General features: G+C 44.4%; 1 protein-coding gene across 1 annotated transcript in view; it reads left to right on the forward strand.

The window, feature by feature from the left end:
• The window catches only part of LOC135217784 (mediator of RNA polymerase II transcription subunit 12-like protein), a 375,610-nt gene that overhangs the window by 275,232 nt on the left and 88,267 nt on the right, over positions 1-12,111 (forward strand).

The following is a 12,111-nucleotide window of genomic DNA, read 5'->3' on the forward strand; positions in this document are numbered from 1 at the left end:
GGTTTAAGAAAGATTCAGCGATTTGCTCCTTTCAACCATTTTTTCCTAGCGAAAAATGAAAATCCCTCAAGCCTTGGCCAAGAAGCTTTGAGATAAAAGGAATATCTTCATTAACAGAGAGAACTAGAAAAGGACTTTGTGTCCAGTCAGGGCACTCAAGTTCTACCTGGAGAAGAAGAAGTTGCTGAAGGTACAGAAGAAAGTCTTTTGGTGCTCTGTAAGAGATCCGAAAAGAGCGATTTCTAAGAACGCCCTTACATTCTTCATAAAAGATGTAATAAGGAAGCTCACCTTAAATGCGAAGAAGAGCATTTCAAGGTTCTCAGAGTGAGAGCTCATGAAGTGAGAGCCATAGCTACGTCGATGGCATTTCACAAACATGGTCGCATTCAGGCTCTTATAGATTCGACATTTTGGAGGAGATGTAATTCGGTGTTCGCCTCGAATTACCTAAGAGATGTTAAAATTTCGTACGAAAAGTGCTTTGCTCTGGGAGCGTATGTTTCGGCGAATTCAGTGCTGGGAGAAGGGGCTGAGGCTAATCCTTCCTATTTAGTTTAAGGCTTAAATTATGTTTATTGTGGTTGTTTTTATTGGTTAATTGTCAGAGGGAATAGGGACCCTCTTACAATTCATAGATTGGTAATAAGACTAACATGGTCAGGTGATCGGGATTGGCTTCAGTGCTCTTTGTGATTTGTTTAATAACCTTAACTCTGTCATGTAAGAGGGCGAGTCTCCATTGATATGACAAAAGGTCAAGGCTCTACCATGTAAGATGGTCGCACCCCCATTTGGTACGATCCAGTATAGGCTCTGTCGCGTAAGCGGGGCTAGCCCCCATTGACACGATCCAAAGAAGTTATTCAACCATAGGTTCATTCCTCGTTGAAACTCTTGAGGCAAGCAGGACTCATTCGACAAGTAATTCCATGAAGTCTTTCAGCCCAATAAGGGTAGGAAATCTATGGATTATGTTAATCCAAGAACATAGGTTGTTTTTTCCCTGTTTTTTAATGTATTTAGTTAAGTATTATTTTGTTTTTAGCTGTCTCTTGCCCGCCACCAAGGGTGCCAATCAGCTAAGTATATATCTGCTGGGTAAGTTACTTGTACAAAAATGATATTGTTAAGATACAATAAAGTTTTGTACATACTTACCTGGCAGATATATACGATTAATGGCCCACCCAGCCTCCCCTCAGGAGACAGGTGTAAGAGAAATTATGGCTTAGAAAACGGGAATAGTTCCAGACCCCCCGCCCGCCACCCAGCGGCGGGAATGGTGGATCACCTGACCTACCTGTCGCGTGTGCCGCGAGTTTTGAAATTCTGTCGGGACGACCGAGTCTATAGCTAAGTATATATCTGCCAGGTAAGTATGTACAAAACTTTATTGTATCTTAACAATATCATTGTACCTTACTCTATCTGAGCTAAGAACTGAGTGACATTCTCAGTTTTTCAGGAGGACGACGTCAACTTAGGCGATATATAAGATCGTGGAAGAGTTCTGACTGTTTAGGGAAGGAACAAGCTGTTTAATAGTTAATGATTCCAGGATGGAGAGAGAGTGGTCATTGGGTGCATGGGCGATAACATTAAAGTCTTCATAAGTGAATGATGTCTTGCATTTCTTACAGTGGTCTCTTATATTAGAAAATTCTTTAGCTTTTAATTGACATCCAGTTCGATTGACTAACTCCAAGATGAGAATCAGCTCTGACTTTGAGCAATCTCTTAGTGGCTCCGATATATTTCCCAACTTTACATTTTGGGCAAGTGAAACAATAAACCACCAGAGATCGCATCAAGGCAGGAAGCCTATCCTTATGGTGAAATAATGACCCAATTGTCTTAGGATTTTTTTAACCATAATCTGATGTCTATAGCTGGAAATGTACTGAGCTGAATTGAGTCTTGTAGTGTTTGTTTGAATTTCTTCGAATGTACAAAAAGGAATGGAGGCATACATGAGCAAGTTAGGACATTAGTCTGGCGACGGTGTTGAGATTCTTTATTCAGAACTATTTACATACTTGTTGAATAGAAGGAGGGATACGACTTTAGTTTTTGAAAAACTGTAGTAGAAACAGAATTTCCTCCTCGTGAAGTTGTGCCGTAGAGGATAACATGTAATGCACGGTGCAACAGTGTGAAAATACTATTTAATTTAAAACTGAAAGAGCATTGCTGTAAAAGTTCGTACCTTGACCTGTAAATGTCTTTTTTTTCTAAAACGCTGGTATTAAAAACCTTGAGGAGTTCGAGTGATTAAAATATCTAAAAATGGGGGGGGGGGGGGGGGGAAGTCTATTGTCGTGTTTCGTGTTCAATTGGTGAACTGCATATTTGGGTGTAAAGCCATTAATATATTCTAAGAAATTTTCTGCCTCCGCCCTAGATTCTAAATAAAGCAATTGTGTCATCTATATATCTTCTGTAAAAGAGAGGACGACATGTTGAAGAACATCTTTCAAGCATTTGTTTCTTCGAGAGAGCACATGAAGGCATGGCCATAACTGGACCTAAAGGGGATCCCATAGAAACACCATCTACTTGTTTGTAAATTATCTTGTTAAAAATAAAGTTAGTGTCCTGCACTGCAATTTCTAAAAGTTTTCTAAAATTGTCCTTGTTAAAGCCGTGAAATAAAAAATCATCAACAGAAAAGATTTTCTCTAAAATAATATCGACCAACGCCTTTAACGGTATTTCTGGGCTCAGCTCGTGTCGGCCTATGAAAGTATCCTTAATATCATTCTTTCTAGGTAAAATTAGCCTAAAATTACCAGAGAAAAACAAAATTAAGAAAATGTCAGTAAAACTGACTCGCTCACTCTAAAAAGAAAGTGTCGGTATGATAAAGGGGCGAGTGTGGAACACTACCACGAGCCAAACACCAATTAGAACTTCCTATCAGAATCCCCCCAAGAGAGAGCTGGATACCAACGGGCGATGCAGCCTCTACTACTACTACTAGAGGACGCCACGGACAGCAGCGCCCCTAGCGGACATCCTTAATTTTTAGCGCCAGCGACAAGTCGCCATTTTCTTGTGCTCGTGCTTTATTGGATTTTATCCGTACTATCTACGATGGAACGCTCTGCAATTGCCACGGCTAAGTTAAGTAACTCATAAGTAACATTTTACCTTAGTTTTATCTTCCGGGTACCAGTATTTTCCTCTTAATAGGTCATATACGGTTCCCCGGTTGTCTCGTGGCGGCCATGCCGCCTCGTAAGAATTCCCGGTCCTCCATACTGGGACTTCTTATACTTATGGGCTTACTTTAAATCACATTCATTGTTTTACATCGAGTTTTAGGCTAAGTTAGGCCCTCCTACCATTCTCTTAGCTTGGTTATTTAGTTGGGCTATTATTTATTTTCCGCCGGCCAGCATCCCGGTCTTCTTGCTCTAACATCGGCTATCGCTGGCTCCGTAGGCTCCTGTTTCTTGGAACAGTCTGCCTCCTCCTGGGCTTCTTTCTCTTTTACTAAAAGTGTCTCTTCCACCTTTCGATGTATATTTATTTATTTATTTAGGGTGTTAGGCTAGCCTAGGTGCTTGTTCCATGTATTGGTACAGCTTGGTTCACGTGGCCCTTCCACGGTTGTGTTGCTCGCGGCCTAGGCCACTTGCGGTCACGTGTTCCATAGCACCTTACCCTGCCCCTTCCCTCCCTCTCTGATATAGGGAGGAGCTGGGGGACCCCTTGGTTGTTATGACAACCTCATCGCCTTCTCTCACACTTTCGGAGGTGACCAGGGGTCCTCCCAGCAGGGGGTATAGGGCGACCACTATGAGGTACCGGGTCTCCATTGCGGTAGTTGGTGAGGCGGGGAGGAGTAGCATCCTCCCCCTTTTCTCGCTCCCAGCCGTGTTTCGCCGAGACCTTCCTCCCCCCCTCCCCAGTTGCTCAGCCTCTCCCTTACGATAACGAAGGAGCCTTCCGTCGCAGCCGGGGCACCTTTGGTTTATAGTTACTGGCTCCGCTAGCGGGCAGGGTGGGTACTACGAGTGGTCGTTGCTTGCCTACTATATCCTTATATATCTCTCCCCCGCTACCGGAAGGGAGCTTACCCCTTACCTACGCACTCTTCTAGTAGACGGGCGGAGAGAAGTTGTTTTATTTTCGTTATTTTAAGGATATATACCCTAATTATACAATATTTTACAATGATTTGTGTGTTATTATTATTATTTTATCAACCATCCCCGCCATTTTCTGTCGTGGTTTCCATTACCACCACTCCTAGTTGGTTGATTCTTGTGCTTCCGCATCGGCGGAGCCATAGCCTATATACCAACCTAGTTACCACACGTATTTTGGCGGGGCTCTGGTTTTATCTAACTTTATCGCTCCGGCACCAGCGGAGCATATGTTAGGCTGTAAGTGTTTACTTGGTACTCATGTACTTTTTCACTTACAGGCTACCAACTGCCAGTCCCAGGTCCCGCCTGTAACGCGACGCTTTACGACCCCTGTGGACATGATGAGTGCAGGTCTCACGCCCCCTTGTGCCACGTCGTTCAACGAGACGATTGTCTGGCACCCTGAAGCCTGCGCCATATGCTACGACCTGATCGGTCAGCTGGAGATGGGGGTAAGTCCATTATAGCTTACTTATGGTTTTACTAACAACTTCTAGTTGTAAGTTTGTTAACCCGTTCCACAATTGGCAGCTAATCTCACCTTTCTTTCAGGCTAGCGGTGTGAGGGAAGTCGCCCTCGCCACCCTGAAAGCGTGGGTGGGCGGCTTTGGGAAGAACGCCGCCAAGGGCCAGCCCTACATTTTGGACAAGAAGCTGGCCGTCCAGATCTTCCCGCGGGCAAGTCGACGGGGTTACTCGACCCCTTGTCCGCTGCCCCACTGATAGCCTCCATCCAGCAAGACTCCAGCAATCGTTTGGGGTCGTAGCCTCCCAGGAGTCGGTCCCGACGTCGCTGCCCTGGACCTTAACCTTGAGCCCATGGCGGTAGGTGGGGAGGATTTGTTGGTTGAGGTAGGTATGTCGGGCGCCCAAGGTCTTTCCTTGGGCGCTCCTGGATCTTCTCCTGTCCCCTCTTCTTCCGCTTCTTTCCAAGGCTTTGCGGGATCCGAGATCCCTATTCGTCCCTCCCGCTCTCTCTGTACCTCCTAAGAGAAGGGAAAGAGAGAACCGAAGACCTTATCTAAGTCGACTTCTAGGAAGTCGTCTTCGTCTTCTTCGGCTAGGAAGTCGTCGACTTCCTATGCCGATGCGGTGAAGGCAAAGCCGGGCTCTTCCCAATCGAAGAGCTCCAGAAGCAAGGCTTCGAAGGAGAAGGCTCGCGCTCCCACCGAGTCACTGCCTTCTCCCGCCTCCTCTGCTTCCACTCCGCTATGCCGCAGGGGTAGCAAGCACCAGCACCTTCGATCCCTCTACTTTCTCAGCAGGGTGATGGAACAGGTGGGCGTGCTAGTAGGCTCCCAAATCTCCGCACTGGGAACGCGGTTCGAGCAGATGTTTGCGCAATTATCAAACAGTCTGTCTCAATCTGGACAGTCAATCCAGGATCTCTCTAATAGAATGAGAGAGAAGAGGACCGAGTAGCTGGGCTAGCTCAGGCTCCTCCCCCAGTCTCCCCAGCATCTAGCACGGGGATTCTTCAACTTCCACCTTATGACTCCTTGCCAGCTTTCTCTATGGAGAACCCATGGAGAGTAGCTGCCTACGCTCCATTCAAGGACGGAATGATTTCTATCTCGGGGTCTGACGCAGCCTTTCATCGGTTATGCTAGGCTGACGCCAACGGCTCTGACGAGAGAAGACAAAATCTCTAAGGAGTCAGTTCTTTATAGTAGAGATCACGCCCAGCGGGAATGGGTTCACTGCCTTGAGGACTGGGAGTGTACTAACACTAAACTCCAGGCCTACAAGAGTCCCTTCACTATTTTCGCGACGGAAGAGGAGGTTTCTCTTCCGTTCGCCACGAAATTAGTGGAGAAGTCCCTTCAGGCAGTCCTCAAGGATGAGCCCATTCCACAGTTGAGGGAGGCGGAGTCTACTTCTCCGCTCTTCCCCGCCTTCGGAGAATTGTGGAAAACTTGCCAGCTACATTCACGCTGGGTAAACTCAAGCCGGACTGCGCCATGGACCAGTTCGGTGAGAAATTACCTAGGCTGCCGGATTCCCTAATCCAGGCAGAGTTCGATGCGCGAACTAGGTTTGGCAGGTCCCTCAATTCCCTCATCATCACAGAAATGGCTGCCCTTTCCTACGCTACGGAACCGCTGTTCAAGATTCTGGCGAAATCTCAGTTTCAGACGGTTCTAAACGGACGCTTTTGACTTCTTCCAGGCGTAGGAGGAACTGCCGGAAGCATGTCCTACAAAGAGTGCACAATCAGGCATGAGCCTAATAGACTCTTGGCTGCAAGCATGTGGGGAGCGGATCTCTTCCCAGAATCCGCAGTGAACGAGGTCCACCACGAAGCTGCTAGACTCAACCAGAGCCTTAGAGCTAGGTGGGGTATTTCCTCAAAGAGGAAACAGGAATCCGTTCCCACTGCTGGCAAGACACCAAAGAAGGCTGGTAAGTGGTTCCAAGCCATATAAAAAACTCCAGCAACGCAGCCAATTTGGTGCAGGCAGTCCCAGTTACCCAACAGGGACAACCTTCCACCTCTAAGCAGAACCAACCTTTCCTCCTGGTGCCCCAGCAATCTCAACCATCCACTTCCTACGCTATCTCGCCGGCCTTCAACCCTGCTTATGAGGCTCAAGGCTACTCTCAACCGAGAGGTAGGGCGAGAGGTTACTTTCGTCAGCGTGGCGCAGGAAGGGGCACGAGGAGTAGACAGTTCAGAGGAGGGCGTGGTGGCCAACCCGCCCATCAGCAATGAGGCTCCCCAGGTAGGAGGGAGGCTGTTCCTCTTCCGCCACAGGTGGGGGTTCAGCAATTGGGCACAGAGCATAGTGTCCAAAGGATTAGGCTGGATTTGGATCAAAGATCCTCCTCCAATCAAATCATTTCATCAGGTACCGTCAAAGAATTGATAGATTACGCGGAAGAACTCCTTCAGAAAGGAGCTATTGCGAGAGTCAAACATCTAAAATTTCAAGGGCGCTTATTCAGCGTGCCAAAGAAAGGCTCAACAAAAAGAAGGGTAATCTTAGACTTGTCAAAGCTAAAAACTCTTTCATTCGCTGCGACAAGTTCAAGATGCTTACCCTCCCTTCCGCAAGTAAGGACCTTACTTCCGCGTGGAGCCGTCACATGCTCCATCGATCTTACAGACGCATACTATCATATCCCTATAGCCAGGCACTTCCCCGCCCATTCCTAGGATTCAGGCTAGAAATCAGACATTCTCATTCAAAGTGATGCCCTTCGGTCTGAATGTAGCCCCCAGGGTATTCACAAAGATAGCAGAAGTGGTTGTACAACAATTGAGAGCTCAGGGAATCATGGTAGCGGCATACCTCGACGATTGGTTGATCTGGGCACCAACAGTCCGAGGAATGTCTCGAAGCTACCAAAAGGTAGTTCACTTTCTGGAACATCTGGGGTTCCAGATAAACAAAACGAAATCCAGACTTACTCCGGAATCCTCGTTTTCAGTGGCTAGGAATCCATGGGATTTGTCTTCCCACAATCTATCAATTCCAGTGGCCAAACGGAAGGAAATAGCAAAATCTGTCAGGCAATTCCTCAAATGCAAACAAACGTCAAGAAGAAACCAGGAGAGATCCTAGGGTCTCTTCAGTTTGCTTCGGTAAACAGATATCCTTCTGAAAGAGCAAGGCTGAAAGATATAAATCGAATTTGGCGGTCAAAAGCAAACTCCAAATATCGAGACAAGTTGTCAGTAATTCCACAGATCCTTCGCAACCAACTACGGCCTTGGTCAAAAGTAAAGAACTTAGCCAAGAAAGTACCCCTTCAATATCCCCTCCCAGTGTTAACCATTCACACGGAATGCCTCCCTGTCCGGGTGGGGGGGATACTCTCAGTTCAAACAGGTTCAGGGGACTTGGTCAGTTCAATTTCGCCAGCTCCACATAAACGTGTTGGAAGCAATGGCAGTATTTCTTACTCTGAAGAGACTGCTTCCCCCGAAGAAGTCTCATCTAAGGCTAGTTTTGGACAGTGCAGTGGTAGTTCATTGCATCAACAGAGGAGGGTTCCAAATCCAAACATGTGAACCATGTCATGATAGCCATCTTTGCCATTAGCAAACAAACACAAATGGCATCTGTCTGCCACTCACCTGGCAGGAGTAAGAAATGTGATAGCAGACGCTCTGTCCCGGTCAGTTCCTCTGGAATCAGAGTGGTCTCTGGACGTCGGGTCATTCCAGTGGGTAAGCCGGAGAGTCCCAGGTCTCCAAGTGGATCTCTTCGCCTCACAAGCGAACCACAAGCTCCCTTGCTATTGTGGCCCCCAACCTGGACCCTCTGGCTTAATGCCACGGACGCCCTGTCGTTAGATTGGAATCAGTGGAGGAGAATTTATGTTTTTCCTCCAGTGAATCTTCTCTTGAAAGTCCTAGACAAACTAAGGTCTTTCAAAGGGAGAGTAGCTCTGATTGCACCGGACTGGAGGCAAGAGCAACTGGTATCCTCTTCTCTTGGAATTGGTCTCCGACCTCAACGGATCCCAATCCCAACTAGCATAATCAGTACAAATGAGGACTGTGTTCGCTTCCTCAGGAACTCTCCAGACCCTAACTTTATGGACTTCATGAAGTTTGCGGCTAATAAAGATGCTGACCATTGACCACAGAATATTCTCTTCCTAAATCAGATAAGAGAGAGTCAAACCATTAGACAATATGACTCCAGCTGTTAAAAAATTAGCATCTTTCTTGAGAGAATCGAACACTACAACCATGACAGTTAATTTGGCTATATCCTTTTTCAGATCCTTATTTGAAAAAGGTTTAGCAGCTAGCACGATTACCACTCATAAATCGGCTTTGAAGAAAATCTTTCAAGTAGGTTTTCAGATAGATTTGACTGAATCTTATTTCACATCTATCCCTAAAGCTGTGCTAGACTTAGACCTTCCCAGAGGCCTACTACAGTTTCATGGTTCTTAAATGACGTCCTCAAACTAGCTTCAGATACTGACAACTCATCTTGTACATTCATAATGCTCCTGAGGAAGACATTATTCTTATTAAGCCTAGCCTCAGGAGCTAGAATTTCAGAACTGTCGGCTCTATCCAGGATGCGGGTCATGTGGGAATTCCTCCCCCCCCCCCATCAGGAGAAGTTCTACTTGCTCCGGATCGTAGCTTTTTAGCCAAAAATGAAGATCCTCTTGCAAGGTGGGCCCCTTGGAAGGTTTATCCCACTTCCACAGGATCCTTCTCTCTGCCCAGTATCAACTCTTAGAGCCTTTCTATCTCGTACTTCTTCTAGATCCTCAGGTGCTCTCTTCATGAGAGAAAAAGGTGGTACTTTATCAGTTAAAGGCATTAGACAGCAAATCCTTTACTTCATTAAACAAGCCAACCCTGAGTCATTCCCAAAAGCACATGATATCAGGGGAGTAGCCACCTCAATTAATTATTTCCAACATATGAACTTTGAGGATCTTAGAAAAGTATACTGGATGGAAATCCCCGACAGTCTTTAAACGGCATTATTTAAAGTCCTTGGAATCTTTAAAGTTTTCAGCAGTAGCAGCGGGAAACATAGTTGCCCTGATACTGTTTAGTAGTTGTAGTATAGATCCAGGTCTCCTTTCTACCTACATCAACCAACATGCCTTCACCCCTACTCGTCCAGGCCTACTCAAAACTCATAGCCTTAGCCGTATTGTATCATATAGTGGATTGTCCCTTATTTTTTTGCTAGGGACATCCACATTTGTACTGATAATGTACTTCAGTGTACCTACCCTTATTTTTTTAATGCTAGGGTAGGACACAATATGTTTGTTATATATTCACCATTTTATGTTTATGATGAACTTCAGTCACAATGTGTTTGTATATATTTTGGAATATTTGTATTGATGATGGATTTCAGTGTACCTACACCCTTATTTTTATGCTAGGGTAGGACACATGGGTGTATATATTTTATAATTTTGTATTTTTCCTTATTTTACATGCATCTTTGTATTTTACTTTAATTACCATTTAAGTACTTTAAGATTACTACCATTTTTATTATTTTAACTGTTTACAAAATAAGTTAGTTTAAGTGCTAATTTGTATGCTGTAATTGATTTACTTATATTATATCCATCATTTTAAATTGTTTTTCATTGTTCCCTTTTCCATCTTGTCTGTTTCTCTGGTACTCTTTCATAGGCCGACACGAGCTGAGCCCAGAAAAGGGATTTTGACGAAGGAAAAATCTATTTCTGGGTGATTGGCTCGTGTCGCCCTATGAAACCCCCACCCCCCCTTTTTATAGTTTGTTTTCCCCCCCTTGCAGGACAAGATGTATTTAACTGTTTTAATTAAGGATGTCCGCTAGGGCGCGCTTGCATCGGCCCAGTGGCGTTCCTCTAGTTAGTAGTAGTAGAGGCTGCATCGCCCGTTGGTATCAGCTCTCTCTTGGGGGGATTCTGATAGGAAGTTCTAATTGGTGTTTGGCTCGTGGTAGTGTTCCACACTCGCCCCTTTATCATACCGACACTTCTTTTTAAGAGTGAGCGAGTCAGTTTTACTGACATTTTCTTAATTTTGTTTTTCTCTGGTAATTTTAGGCTAATTTTACCTAGAAAGAATGATATTAAGGATACTTTCATAGGGCGACACGAGCCAATCACCCAGAAATAGATTTTTCCTTCGTCAAAATCCCTTATTTGTGAAGAGGGATGTGACATCAAAACTAACCATATGCAAGTCAACATCCTGGGGTAAAATATCAGGTACAAGGCAGGCGACGGTCGATATTATTTTAGAGAAAATCTTTTCTGTTGATGATTTTTTATTTCACGGCTTTAACAAGGACAATTTTAGAAAACTTTTAGAAATTGCAGTGCAGGACACTCACTTTATTTTTAACAAGATAATTTACAAACAAGTAGATGGTGTTTCTATGGGATCCCCTTTAGGTCCAGTTATGGCCAATGCCTTCATGTGCTCTCTCGAAGAACAAATGCTTGAAAGATGTTCTTCAACATGTCATCCTCTCTTTTACAGAAGATATATAGATGATACAATTGCTTTATTTAGATCTAGGGCGGAGGCAGAAAATTTCTTAGAATATATTAATGGCTTACACCCAAATATACAGTTCACAATTGAACACGAACACGACAATAAACTTCCATTTTTAGATATTTTAATCACTCGAACTCCTCAAGGTTTTAATACCAGCGTTTTTAGAAAAAAGACATTTACAGGTCAAGGTACGAACTTTTACAGCAATTGCTCTTTCAGTTTTAAATTAAATAGTATTTTCACACTGTTGCGCCGTGCCTACATGTTATCCTCTACCTGGCACAACTTTCACGAGGAAATTCTGTTTCTACTACAGTTTTTCAAAAATAATTCGTATCCATCCTTCTTATTCAACAAGTATGTAAATAGTTTCTTGAATAATATATTTCAACCCCGTCTGTCCATACCTAATGTCCCTAAATTGCTCATGTATGCCTCCATTCCTTTTGTACATTCGAAGAAATTCAAACAAACACTACAAGACTCAATTCGCAGTACATTTCCAGCTATAGACATCAGATTATGTTCAAAAAATCCTAAGACAATTGGGTCATTATTTCACCATAAGGATAGGCTTCCTGCCTTGATGCGATCTCTGGTGGTTTATTGTTTCACTTGCCCAAAATGTAAAGTTGGGAAATATATCGGAGCCACTAAGAGATTGCTCAAAGTCAGAGCTGATTCTCATCTTGGAGTTAGTCATCGAACTGGATGTCAATTAAAAGCTAAAGAATTTTCTAATATAAGAGACCACTGTAAGAAATGCAAGACATCATTCACTTATGAAGACTTTAATGTTATCGCCCAAGCACCCAATGACCACTCTCTCTCCATCCTGGAATCATTAACTATTAAACAGCTTGTTCCTTCCCTAAACAGTCAGAACTCTTCCACGATCTTATATATCGCCTAAGTTGACGTCGTCCTCCTGAAAAACTGAGAATGTCACTCAGTTCT

The sequence above is a fragment of the Macrobrachium nipponense genome, chromosome 7 (genome assembly GCF_015104395.2).
Source record: "Macrobrachium nipponense isolate FS-2020 chromosome 7, ASM1510439v2, whole genome shotgun sequence".
In the NCBI taxonomy this organism is placed as follows: Eukaryota; Metazoa; Arthropoda; class Malacostraca; order Decapoda; family Palaemonidae; genus Macrobrachium; species Macrobrachium nipponense.